At 41.6% G+C, this 12,133-nt stretch overlaps 1 long non-coding RNA gene across 5 annotated transcripts in view; it reads left to right on the top strand.

The window, feature by feature from the left end:
• Positions 1-12,133, top strand: part of LOC109144929 — a 37,993-nt gene that overhangs the window by 10,719 nt on the left and 15,141 nt on the right. The window contains exon 5 of one of the 5 annotated variants that reach the window (XR_005601827.1): positions 10,180-11,172. The exons of 1 other annotated variant lie outside the window; for it this stretch is intronic. This is a non-coding gene — a long non-coding RNA (uncharacterized LOC109144929). 3 more of the 5 variants (XR_005601833.1, XR_005601830.1, XR_005601832.1) reach the window with 3 other exon arrangements.

The raw sequence follows: 12,133 nt of genomic DNA, 5'->3' as shown, positions 1-12,133 counted from the left end.
TTGTGATATCCAAAACTTCTCTGAGTGGGAGGGAGCACAGAGGAATTGCTGTCTGGATTGGCATGACTTTCTGCTCTTTCTTGAAGCTGTTACATGGTTAAAACTAAGATGGGTAATACTGAGTGCAGAGGGGGTACAAGGCTTAAGCTGGTGTAAACTGAGAGCAGCTCTTTTGCAGACAATGAAAGTAACCAGACTCTACAGACATCTAAACCAGTAAAAGTCTGGCTCACCTTCTCCAAAAGTATATTATACAGAATTTCGGCATTACCTTAACCTATTCCATATTTTGGAGGAGCAATGTGTGTTGTCTATTTCAAAGGTTGCTTCAGCTTCTCTCTCTTTTGCAGCTTCATGATGCCCTCAGACCTCACCTCTAACACTGTCGCCTATGTGGTGAGCAGCATGATTCAGACTGGACTTCTTGCAGCCAGATTCCTACAGTCCTGCTTTCTTTACTTTCCATTCAGTCCGCTGACAGTCCTACAGCAAAAATTCCTTTGGCTCCTGCCATATCTACCTTTGCCTTTGAATATTTTTATTGGTTTACTGTGTTTTGAATGAAATGTAAATTCCTCAGTGCTTTTCCAGCCAGTGTTTGCATTTTGTTCATTGTGTACATCTTGACTGTCCAGCACACTTTGACTTCACCCCTATCCTTGTGGTCTTCTTCTATTTATAATTTTCTTCATATCCTTCCCTGTTCCTATAGAGATGTTCTCCTCATAAGACAAGCATGTTATGAATTCTCAAAGCCTCTGCTTCCACCCTACTTCGGACCTTCCCTTGAAGAGCTGGCTATTTTTCTCTAAATCTTCTGCTTTGTGATATGGAAAGAACTTCTTTAAAATAAATATTGCTCCTGGGATAGGTATAAAACATGGCTCAGACTGCACAGGCTCCTCAGGAACATGGGTTTTGACACAAATACCTCATGAGGCAGCTGGAAACACCTACAGCATGCGGTGTTTTAGAGTAAACCAACTGTTCAGTGACATGCTGGCCTCTGAGGAAAGCTATGCATGCTGTTAGCCAGAGGTATCTCAGGAGGACTGAGAGTCCATCTGCTATTTGGCTCCTTGCAGACAGCAGCTGTTCCACAAGAAGGTGAAACATGCAATAAATGACTGCATTTACTTGAAGCAAATCAGAGCTCAAGCAAAGGCAGTGGTCCAGCCAAGTATGTTTACTGCTCTGGGAATGCTTTTGTGCTGATGCAGCATCTTTCACCCAAAATCTCTGAACATTTTGAAAACATTAAGAAAGATAGGCTAATGCCTGTGTTTGCAGATGTATTTGAGCCAGGTTTTGGATGCTGCCATCCATATAGCCTACACTGAGTTTGGTACTCCTGTGGCTGCTTGGCCAGCCATTTCCTTAACTGTATAGATGGTTTCTGCTGCTGGTGCCAAGCTCATGCTGATGCAGTTATATTGGTAACAGGACCTGAGCAGGTCACTGCATGGCTAGCTCAGGTAGATACACATGAGCTGTGGTCACTTGAGTATAAAAATACATTTGTCCTATTTTTAGGAGGCAAGAAGATCTGTGACCTGGACTGAAGACAAAAGATCAGTCCCAAAGATACATTTCTCTTTTCTACTGCTGCTTTTGAGGGGAGAGGAATGAGAAAAGTGAAATATTGTGTAGATTGTCACTAGTGAGAATAGATTCAGGCTAGGTTGTACCATGTCCAACTGCTGAGTGAACGTTCAGGTAATGTCTAATACAGGGAAATCCAGTGACTCAGAAGAGAGAGCAGTAGTCTCTTCATGTGCATGTGTATTTTCCTCATGGACCAGCTCATGGATGCTTCTTTTGAGATGCAGAGGTCACTTGTTAGTCTGCAGTGGTATACAGAAAAGAGCTGTATCTTTAGCCAACAAGAGGGCGTTAATGCAAGGATTTCATATTGTTTTTCTAGAAAAGAATGTGCTACCAAATAAATATCACCTGGTTCTTCATGTGTGCCAGGGGTTTGGTGATGAGTTAAGAGCCAGAAGAGCTGCACTGCCCTGAACAGTTTCCAGCAGAGCCCTGGAGGCTGATAACTCCAGAATGATTGGAGGATGGCTCTTCCTTGCCAAACTATCCCCAGACAACTGGGGTGGGTGGCTCCTCCCCAATGGTCTGGTGGTCCTCTACTCATTTTTCCTCAACATACAAAAGGGGGCAATCTCTGAAAATTCTTGGAATAGACAACCGGTTCTTTCCAATTTGCACACAGAAACTCTTGCTTGTTCCCTTCCCCTTTGCTCAGCTCACTCCTGTGGCTTTCTGCGGACATTTTCCCCAGATGACCTTGCTAGAACCACAGTGAAACAGAAGGCACTACCCATGTTCTACTCTGAGTCCCTTAACTACAAAATGTTTTCAGTCTGTGGAGAGGGTTTTTTCCTCTGTCTTTCATTCTCTCTGCTCCTTGGCTTCCTACAGTGACAGCCGTATCTGTTTGATTTGAGGGAAGCTTTGCATGTACTATGAGTGGCTCCTTCTGCTAACAATTTGTTCTCTGGAGCCTGTTGCTGCACTGTATAAATAAATTTCACTGTTTAGTACTTTCCCATTTTGTTCTCCTGCTGCTGGCAGTGAGCTGACCTACCCTGTTTTGTTTTTCAATTTTACCTTTCTTTGCCCTTCTTATATGAGACAAAGTCACAAGATTAAATTAACCAGGATGCATTATTGATGCATACTTTTTTGTTGTGCTGCACTAAAAGTTCTGCATAAAATGGGAATTAAAATGCAGATTACATTCTGGAATATTATTTAGTTTGGTCTTAGGATGAGGAATATGATATTATCCCACTTCAAAAAGTCTAATGGTGTGTGCTGAATAGATACAGTCTTCATATAAAAAGCATTTTTCAGTCATCCTGCCACATAAACTCTGTTTTTATAAATAGTCTTCATTTGGCCCATTCCATGCATGCATGCTGCTAGAATGACCAGGATGCGAAGCACATCAGACCTTGCTTTGCAGTGGTGAATGTAGGTACTGGAAGTTCTCCAATTGTAGTACTATGCATGCCCCTGCAACCTCCAGCTCAGAATACGGTAAATATTTAGAGTGGCTGAGCCAAATTTGGGCTCTGTGCTGTTTTAACTAGATTGTTCCTGCCTGCTTTAAAGCTGGCTTAGGTATTTATCCACCACACCAGAATCACTGTGGAGTACACATACCCCTAATTGGGTATGGTGAAGGCCACAGTCATGTTTTCCATGGTTCCAAGCCTGAAGCTTAGAGTGCTTGAGGTTGTTTTTACTGTGTGAATGTGACTGCATGTGGATTTTAATACAGAGAAAAACATACTGTGACCAGCTAATGAAGTCAGTAGAGTGGTTACATTTGCCTACTTTCTCGGAAATTATCATCATTCCTGTCTTCCTTGGGATGAATAAAAGAAATCTATCAATCTAGACAATGTTATTTCTGTATATTTTTGTATCTTATTATAGCATAAATAGGTTTTGAATAATATAAATCAAGTGTTTTTTGTTTTCCACTGAGTTCTTCTAAGTGAAGAAGGACATCTCCATGCACAGGGTAAAAAAGGCAAAGAGAAACTAACCCATTACCATTTGCATTTTACAAACCAGATCTTGAAAAAAAAAAATACTTGAAGGAGGGGAAATTTGTCACCTTAACATTGCAAATTATGTGAAACCAGTATTTCCTCCCACCACAGCATATGTTTGTGGTGGGTAGGTGGGGGACATGCAGGGAAGAGGTGATGGTATAAAAATACCTTGTAAAAACACATGTTTGCCTAGGGGAGAGAGTTTGTCACTTCAGCTAGACTAGAGGGGGAAATGAGACAGACAGGGGGTGGATGGGGGCGTGGGGGGAGGAACTTAAGTCACTTCAGCGAGGTAAATAACTTGACAGTGTCTCAGAAATAGCAGTCAACTAATTAGCTGGAAAAGATCAGACATTAAACAAGTAAGTAGCCTAGAAAGTTAAGGAGTAAAAGCTATTTAAATGAAAAATTAAGATCTTAGGAGAGTTAAGCATGTGACAAATACCAAGCAGAGGGGTGACAGGTAGAAACCCCAAGATAAAGTGCACAGTCTTGGTAGCAGTAACTCTTCCTGCACTTTCATGAACTGAGAAGTATGATTTTTCTCATTTATCCTTTTAATAGACACGCTAAGAAAAGTACAGTCCAGGGGCTCTATATGGTAACATGAATGCAGCTTTGTAATGCACTTCTAGCATGGCTCTCTCCTTCCACATGCCATATGGAACAGTTTGTACACTCCACAGCATCCAGTACCATGCAAATGCAAGCAGACACCAACATGACCACCCACAGTGGCAGCCAGGGTGGAAAGCGACAGTTTGCCTTGTCATGCTCGTGGGCAGTTTGTATGCTGTGGTGGGAGACTGACATCCCCACATCGTGGGACCTGGAGGATGCAGGAGCCAGCGGGAGGGAGGACCAGGAGGGCCAGCACTCAGTGCTCCTGCGCAGTTCTGGCTGGAAGTAGTAGCTTCTGAGTCTCCTTCCTATGTGTGATAATTATAGTTTTATTTGGTTTTAATTGACTTTCCTCAGTGGACAAGCAGGTGCCCAGCCTAAGGAAGAGCAGGTGAGTGTATGAGAAAAAGAGAGAGGTGGGGAGAGAGCAGGCTGGTGAGGTGCCCTTTACATCTGCTAATCTGTTATCCACACATATCCTGTTTTATGGACAGCTTCAGATGCTGCTTTCCTTTCTACTTCTCATTCCCTGTTGCTTTAATCTAGGGAAAACTGAAAGTTATTTGAATGGCCATCTCCATTAAGAGAAGGTGTTTTGCTAAATCAGACAAAACCTGCTCACCTGCTTCCTCTCTTCTTTCAGTAGGAATATGTCTTTCTCCTGCCTCAGTGATTACTTTTGGGGATAGGTAAATCTCCTCCCCCATGGTGTGGGACCTGCAGGGTATTTTGGCTGAGTAAGCAAAGCCCTGTTGCTGTGTGCAGTGGGGCTGCCCCTCTTGTGAGGGCTTATACCAACCAACTCTGTGGTGACAGGCTGGCCTGTGGGGCTTCCGAGTGACAGGCATGGGACTGTTACAAGTGCAGGCCAGGTTTCAAGGGTGGCATATGCTGTGGGAGCTCCTTGGTTCTCAATTTGCAGTGGAGGACAGAAGAAGATTCAGCTCTCTTCTTGTCTGACCTAAAGCATATTGCCGAGGTCTGTTGCGCAGGGTAAAACTTTCCGCTAGTAGGTTTCACACAAATTTGGCTATATCTGGCTATCTTCATATGTTGGTATACAGTCATTTCATACTTACATTCCACTGAAAAACAACGTGTATTTTCCCCCTTCAACAAATTTCAAAGAAACATTGTTAGGGAAGTTTTGCATACTTCAGTCAGGAAACTGAAACCTAGAATACCTTCTGAGCCCCCATCTGTGCAGCTGCATTGTTGCTTTGTCCTTCAGGGCTGACTTAGGGTAGCTGTGGGGATTAGTAGTCTCAGTTCCCTGACTTACATGCATGTAATATTAATGAACTGTTTTGGTGGAAACCTAGCTTTTACATTTCAGATTTGTTTCGTTCCACCAGTTGGTGGATTGAAACTGCCATCACAGCAGCTGCCTGAATATCATGTAACACAACATGCCTAGATGCCTTGTCATATTTCAGTGTTTGCTCACAGCATGAACAGTCCCAAGCATTGTGTTGGTTTTTTATGAAGGTCCAGAGTTAGTGAAATAGAGAGGATCTTTTTTCCTTCACTTTCTCTCAAACGCCCAAGTTCTCCTGCATTTCCACCATCCCTTTCACTGATTTAGTGATCCACCTTTTACTGTGCAAGTGCTTGGGGGTGCTTGCACCATGATAAGCAATGCAGTACAGAAAGCCTTTGCAGATGCTTCTGCATGTGTCTTCCTGAATATACTTAGGTCTTCCTGCATATAGTGAGCATGTAACAGTATAATAACTGAAGAGTGGATGGTATAACAGTCAAAGCTAAGAAGTTTACAATTAGTCCAGAACTTTTTTTGCTGGGGATCTTAATACTAAGTCCTAAAACTTTTCATGGAAATTTGGTACTTGTGATGGAACTCTTTGGGGATTTTCTTATAGGTAGAGTGCGATTTCTGATAAAAAAGAGATTAAGAAAAGTATTTTGTAGGGTGTTCAATAACCTGATCATTAGGTGATCACTGAGATGTTCAAGACCAAGTTGTAAGTTCTCTGGATGAATTAGAAGAAATATAAATATGAATTAATCTCTCCAGTATTGTAGATAAGTCTCTTAAGTGTTGGGCTTTTGAGGAGGATGCATGAGTTTCATTTCTGTGGCTTCTTTGTGTGAAAACTCTCAGTCTTCATCCAGTTCTAAAATTCTTCTTTTTCTTTTTCACTGGGACTAAAAGTTTATGTTTTTGCAAAATGGAAACCTTGTTATCCAGCCAGATAGAATAATAAAAGTTGTAGGCGTCTTGTGAACGTGAGGCAAAGAAGAAGAAAATGTGTTAATTTATTGGCTCTGTGTGAGAGGAAAGTCTGGGCTTCATTTAAAAGTCAAATGTAAATATCTTTTTTCTAACTTTGGCTTGTGACAGATCAAGATTTGACATATTCTCATTTTTCCTAGCAAGCTGCTAAGGATTCAGACCAACTTGATGGAAATATACCTTTGACAGATGACAGCAGGATTTCATAAGTGATTTCTATCTCAAGGCGACGGCCCCTTCTCCACAGCCAGCAAGTAGCAATAGCATTTTAAAAGAAGGATGTCAGAGAGCAGCTTGGTTTTCTCAGTTGTCATCATTATTTGTTTCTCTCCTGGCCAAACCACCAGAAGCAGGTTAAGGATGACACAAACTAGCAACAAATCACAGGGTGGAGGACAGAGCATGTGACAATGACCTGGCTATGGTGCAAACATTTGAGCTACGTTTCGAAAGCCTGGATTTGTGTTCAGCAGAGTTCATGGGTGAAAAATAAAATTCTTTGACGATAACAATCAACAACCTCAATTTCATTAGTGTCTACCCTTCAGAGAAGAGGCTGGAGTGGATCCCATCAAGCTGTGATTTGGTTCAGTGCACTGGGGAAGGTTCCTAGAAGCATTACCCCAGCTTCTTTACACTGTGCACTGAAGGGAAAAAAACAACATTTGGCAATTTGTTGTCAATATTTGTATAACTCCTGATGCCACTAAAGCTGCATATGTAGGCTTTAAACTAACAAAAACAAAGCCATGGCCAAGCTGGAGAGCTGGATTTGTTTCCATGCACAATTAGGTTTATTTGTTTAGGTCTCATTTTATTTGCTTTCAGATGACTCAGATAGGAGTATTGCAATCCTTTCAAAGTGAAGTAGTGTTCTGTGTATTTTGGGCATTGGGCTTAGCCAAATGTGGAAAGAATTGGCTGCTCAGTAGTATTTTCCTATCCAGAGGTTTTTTCAAACTTTTGAGAGGAACTGAAGGAATGTCCCTTCCATGCCAGGCTTTCCCCCCCTTCCCCTTCACAGCGTCTCTCCATATTATTGTTAAAGAACACAGGAATTTTAAAACACTCCTCTGTTGTGCAACTGTGAACAACTGCTCTTATTAATTGCTTTACCATTATGCTGCATATTTAAATTCTTGCTGGTGTCATCCATAACACGCTGCTGCGAGTGTCTTTTAACCCATTCCAATAGAACATATGAATGGTGCCCTGCTCAGAATCTCCCATCCTGCTAGGCCAGCTCTGGGTTTGCTGAAAATGATTTCCTGCATACATGAGGGATATGTACATTTTGGCAAGTAGCCAAGTTTTCTGTTGGGAATTAGTCACTAAGGGCAGATTATTTTCCAGTGGACATGCTGGCACGCTATCAGTGTTAAGAGAATTGTCTTAAATCTCAGTACTGGTTGTTGCTTTTACCCCTCAGCCCCCCAAAGAACAAAAGAAAACAAAAATGAAGGGGGTTTTTGTCTCTTCTGTCATGTATGTGTAGGAGGTAATGGCTTTTAATCAGTGCTCTAGGCACCACTGTATTTTGGGGGGATTTTTTTCCTTTGTTTTCTTCTGATAATTTTGCTTCTGGAAATACCGCCTCAGATGATATTTAAAATGTAGACAATAGGAATAGATCTGCATCTATTTCTATTTCTATGAAACATAAAGGTTAAAGGATTTCCTGCACTCACCAGAAGTATGCATTTGATTTATAGCCTTCCTTAATGCTCTTCCCACTCACACTCATAAAAGAAATATAGTAACAAAGGCTAATAGACAATCTGTTTTAAAGTTTACCTTGATAAAACCTAACTGGAACTTTATTCAGTCTTAAATGTCAGTTCTAAAATTTGGGATGTTTTTCTAATCAAGAACAATAAAAGTGGAAAGCGTCTCCGTGGAATGGAGCTGCAGCTCAGCACGCTGCTGGCCCAGTGCTGCACACACACTTTGGGGGCAGATGGGGTCTGCATATCATATAGTCCTCCCTGTGCAACAGCCTGCTCTGTGAGACTGCTTGACCCTGGGAAGGACTGAACAACACTTACAATACAGGATTTGTTGTTTTATTTTGCTTTTTAAAGGATAGGAACCCAAAATATATCTATGACAAATGACTGCGTTGAGGAGGAATGTAAATCTTCAACTACGGTAAAGAACAAAGAAATTATATAAATTTCCAAGCCTGTGTTAAAAATACAAAAACCAGAAGAAATAATAAAGTGGGCAAGTGTTGGGGAAGATGAAACAGGAAAGCCTTATAAATATGATTGCCTGACAAAAGATTTTGGGAATATGAAAACTACAGGCGACATCGAAATGAAAGCCAGTTTTGAAATACCAAGTCTTAGTTACTGAACAACTGGAAAACAATGGTATGGCCAACTGAAGGTAATCCCCTCTTGATTGAACAATACCCTCTGCTTGCAGGCAGGTCCAAGGGTCAGAGCAGACCCTACTAGCTCAGCAGAAGGGGTCCAAAGAGTAGTTTTTAGAAGTTAAGATGTAACACTCTATGGTAATATAAGAACTCTTATAGGCTGTATGTAAATGCTATAGGATTTGTATCTTGTATTAGATTGGTTAGTGACAATTAGAATATTCAGTACAGAAGATGATTTATTGTATTGTAACCAAGAGTCCATGCCATTCCATTCCTCTCTTACTCTTACACACTCTTACACTCTCTCGCTGTCTCTCTCTCTCTCCTTACTTACTCGCTTACTCTCTTGCTCTCTTGGGCCTGCTCAGAGCTGCCAGCTGCAGCTCTAAGCAGTGCCCCTATACCCACACCCTTTGCAATAAACCGCATGTTCCAAGATCTGCTTATAGAGATCTCTCGTCTCCAACCATCAGTCCCGACCGTCCGTCCGAACCACCCCGCTGTCCTACAGACAAGCTGGATGGTGCCTAGAGATCTGTTCCATATGACATTTTGTTTCCCTCCCTCTAGCTGTGGAGAACTGAGACTGTCAGAATAGATCCAACCCATTTAGTGGCCTTACTTAACATGGTATCACTTTATAACACCTTCAGGGCATTTCAGCATTGTGCCTGGAAAGCTCTCAGACAACACAGTCCGGTGTGATGGCTGCAGCTTTCCTGCCCTCTCCCAACACACACCATTTTGCTGTGTGCAGTTCTTCAAGTCTAATCCAAGACTGAATGAGAATGTGGATTTCATGGGAAGCTGAGAGAGGAGGCTGGATCAGGACCTGTCACAGCTTATATTCTATGGGGTAGTGTTAAACATGTAATTTGATTATGAAAGTTTTGATGCAGGATACTGAATTTGTTTGACTTCTATTGACTAGTAAATATACAATTAGTTCTTATACACTGAAAATGTGTAACCATACCAGATGCATGTCCTTTGAGTGCATAGGAAAATATAAAGACAGTACACTGTATTATAGGTCCCTCATCACATAAGAGACTTCCTATATTAAACTGATTTTTACTGTGTTTGGGCTCCCTTAGTTGCCATGTACAATTAAGTGGTAAGACAGAGACATTTTTTGGCAATTTATATGTACCTTTTGCATTTTTACTTACAACACACTGTGAACTACAGCTGGGCAGGTTGTGATTTCAGTCTAAGGTGGGTTTACCCCTTCCTTCCTGCAGATATGTAGTTGTGTGTAGGCAGATGCTTGCTGATGCCTGGCTAGTAATTCAAGTATTGAGACTTGTGGTCTTACCACCACTTCCTGATGTGCTTTACAGGTAAGCCTGAAAGAGGAAAGAGACTCTGGGGAGGAAAATTAGAAGAAAAGAAGTTAAAGATTTAAAGCATCAGCCTTGAAGCTACACGGCAGTCAGGACATGGAAGGAATCACAGAAAGCGGACTGCACTTCCTCTTCCATGTGATGAGGGACCCGAGTAGTTTAGGAATAGTAAAAGCTTATGGCTGTGCCAAGCACAAGTCAGATAATGCACATGTTAGTCCTATGTTATCCTATTCCTCTCTTCCCTAAGACAGAATGAAGTAAGTGTATCTAAATGCATGCTCCTGTTTGACTTCAGGGTAAAGTAAAATACCTCACCCTGAAACATCTCTGGGGGGGTGTAAGTAAATCATAGTCTAGACAAGACATACATATTTTTCATCTGTTGTGAAGTATTACATCTTAGCTGAGGGTGGGAAGGAGGTGGCTATCAGCCATGAAGGAGTAACTTAAGTCACCTGAACATTAAGCATATCCTAATCACTAACGACAGCACCAAATGCTGGGAAGCAAGAGGGGAAAGAAGGATGGAATAAGATGAACCACCAATGAAGCTTTGAGATCTGAGCATGGTAGAATCCAGGAAGGCTCTGAAGGCTCAGAGGATACTTTGCCTGCTATCCTCTGAAACTGGATTTTTTTTCTCCATATCTGAGGCTTGGTTCCCATAATCTGATTCAATCTAAGAAAGAATAAACTGCAGTCTACTTTGATCTACAGGTTTTTTCTTGTCAAAAAACACTTTTCTCCCCCACTAATGCAGATCAAGCTGTCATTGAAAAATCAGTTATTTTGATAACCCAGTTTTTTGTGATGTTTCACTTTCCACTGATAGTCTTTATTACCTTGTCCTGTTCATTTTAAATTCAGTCTTCTGTGATTAATAACCTTATTACAGTGATACATGTTTATTTCCTCATTGCTGGATTTCATAAAGTTGAGTTTCCCATCTTTGAACTTCATCAAAGTAAAACATACCAGCTATCTTCATTCGAGCAAATTTTTGTATGTTGCTTTTCTTATTGTTACCCACTTCCTTATACCTGTATCTATAGCTGTGTGGTCACTCACCAGCAGATAGGAGCTTCCTCTGTATGTGCTCTCAGCTGTGCCTGTAATTAGCAGGTTGCAAAGCCCAACTCATAAACTTGCAGCTGTGGCTTAACACTTCTCTAAAATGGCCACATAGCTTCCAGTTGGCCCTGAGTGCTGAAACATCTGTCTGCAATGAGCCTTATAGTAAACCCTGTGAGTCAGTGTAGTGGCTTCCTAGACAGAGGAGTACTGGTGTGCAGTTAAGTAGCCTACTTATGCCAAGATGGCACGGGCTTGAGTTAGAAGACCAGTGGAGCAAAATGTCATGTAGGCAGGTCAAGTGAACGAGATAGCATATGCAGTGCTTAACAACAAGGCACAAGAGAAGGTAAAACTGCAGGTTGTGAGATCATAGGATTGCAACTTGGGACAAACCTACAGATATGAATGAGGAGAAAATGGCACTGTGTAGGAGAGGAAATCCTTTTCTAACTCCTCTGAACCTACATGTAAAGCAGAACGCTGGAGAAGGCTCTGATTCATGATATTTGCTATTTCTTCTCTCCATGACTCTCTACTATCACTCAGAAAAGTGTGTATAGGGGACTAAACCACTGTGAAGGTACCCATGGTATTATGGAATCTGCCAGCCATGTGGAGAAAAGCCAGTGTGCCCAAGATCAACACAGGTCTGTGGTACAAAACATGCCTGTATGAGTGGGTGAATCTGGGGGATATGAAACTCCATGACAATATTTGACCATGCATGGCCCAGCTCTGACTTCCACATGAAAGCAGGAAATCTCTGTGTTTGTACATCAAGCCAAAAATCCATCTTTTCACCCTGCTTTCATTCACCCCTTGTTAAGCTTTATGACTAAGAGTCTGTTCTGTCTCTTCTTCTTTGTCTTGTGCT

The sequence above is a fragment of the Corvus cornix genome, chromosome 4 (assembly GCF_000738735.6).
Source record: "Corvus cornix cornix isolate S_Up_H32 chromosome 4, ASM73873v5, whole genome shotgun sequence".
NCBI lineage: Eukaryota > Metazoa > Chordata > Aves > Passeriformes > Corvidae > Corvus > Corvus cornix.
The sequence above is the reverse complement of the archived record's forward strand: the minus strand, read 5'-3'. Positions and strand labels throughout refer to the sequence as shown.